The following is a 2058-nucleotide window of genomic DNA, read 5'->3' as shown; positions in this document are numbered from 1 at the left end:
TTCCCTGGTGGCGCAGTGGTTGCGAGTCCGCCTGCCAATGCAGGGGACACGGGTTCGTGCCCCGGTCCGGGAAGATCCCACATGCCGCGGAGCGGCTGGGCCCGTGAGCCATGGCCGCCGAGCCTGCGCGTCCGGAGCCTGTGCTCCGCAATGGAAGAGGCCACAACAGTGAGAGGCCCACGTACCACAAAAAAAAAAAAAGAACTCTGTAAATAAGATGGGATATATATATAAAATGGAATACTAATCAGCCACAAAAAATAATGAATTTTTTTTTGCAGTTAAAATTGGTTTTTATTTGTCCATTCTTTAGTGGAGATGTATAATGACTAGTCAGTATCCCTTATATAAAAGTCCCTGAAGATCAGCCATAGTTAAATTACCACTTCAGCCTTCTTTTCAGGGACAGCAATGTTTCCTTACATAAAAAATAATGAATTTTGTCATTTGCAACCACATGGATGGACCTGGAGGGTATTATGCTTAGTGAAATAAGTCAGACAGAGAAAGACAGATACTGTATATTATCACTTATATGTGGAGTCTAAAAAATAAAACAAATGGATGTAACAAGTAAAAATGAAAAACATGAATTAGGCTTAAAAAAATTTTTTTTGAGGTAGAGTTGATTTACAACGTTGTGCCAGGGTTTTATTTTATTTTGGCTCCACCGTGCAGCATGTGGGATCTTAGTTCCCCGACCAGGGATCAAACCTGTGCCCCTTGCATTGGGAGCGTGGAGTCTTAACCACTGGACCACCAGGGAAGTCCCCAGAGTTTTACTTTAAAGATATTATACCATTAAGTTGGCTTGAGGTGGAGAAAACAAAGTTATTGCACGCCCAAAACCCAAGAAGGAGATTAAAAAGGTATGTTCTTGGAACAGTCTGACTCTAGGAATGAATGAAGTTGATTTGATTCAATCAAGGAGTAACTAGAATAATATGAAAAATATCAGTTGCTCTAGCTCTCAGAAGAGCAGTAGTGAAAGAATGAAAATTAAAGGAATGAAGTTAGGAATATTAAATTGGAGGAACTGAGGGATTTTCATAGGAATATGGTTGATAGTGTAGAGTATCAAGCAGATTTTTTTGTAGAAATTAACAGCTGATTTTATACTTGATATGGAAATGAGCAGGACTTAGAAAAGCCAAGACAATTGGCTTTGGAAAAGAACAAATCTGGAGGACTTACTCTGATTCCAAGACTAAGTAATTAAGGCAGAGTGGTCTTGGTGTAAGGAAAGGTAAGTAGCTCAATAGAACAGAATAGAGGATTGAGACATAGGCCACAGGATATCAATATGGAGGAAAACAACAACAACAACCGGGTGTCTACCTCACACTATATGCAAAATTAATTTGAGTTGGATCATACACTTACGTATGAAAGCTAAAACTGTGGGGACTTCCTTGCTGGTCCAGTGGTTAAGACTGTGTGCTCCCAATGCAGGGGGCCCAGGTGTGATTTCTGGTCAGGGAACTAGATCCTACAAGCTGCAACTAAGAGTCCACATGCCGCAACTGAAAAAAAAAAAAAAAAGATCCCGTACATGGCAATGAAGATCGCACGTGCGGCAACTAAGACCTGTGCAGCCAAATAAATAAATAAAAATTTTTTTTTTTTAAAAAAGCTAAAACTGTAAGGCTTCTAGAATAAAAGATAGGAGGAAATCATGAGCTTTGGGGTAGACAAAGATTTTTTTTAAACCTGACACGAAAAACTCTAACCATAAAATAAATAATTCACAAGTTGAATTTTCTCAGAAGAAAATACCCAAAATAAAAAAATTTCTACTCATCCAAAGATATTAAAGTGAAAAGGAAAGTCACGACTCAGAGAATATATTTTAGATAATATATGTCTGGCCCAGAACTCATATCCAGACATAAAGAACTCCTATACATCAAAGAAGCCAATTTAGTGCCTGTCAACAGGCATTTTACAAAGAAGATATACAGGGACTTCCCTGGTGGCGTAGTGGTTAAGAATCCGCCTGCCAGGGCTTCCCTGGTGGTGCAGTGGTTGAGAGTCCGCCTGCCGATGCAGGGGATACGG

Source organism: Physeter macrocephalus, chromosome 14, assembly GCF_002837175.3.
Source record: "Physeter macrocephalus isolate SW-GA chromosome 14, ASM283717v5, whole genome shotgun sequence".
Classification (NCBI taxonomy): Eukaryota; Metazoa; Chordata; class Mammalia; order Artiodactyla; family Physeteridae; genus Physeter; species Physeter macrocephalus.
Note: the sequence above shows the minus strand (reverse complement) of the source record.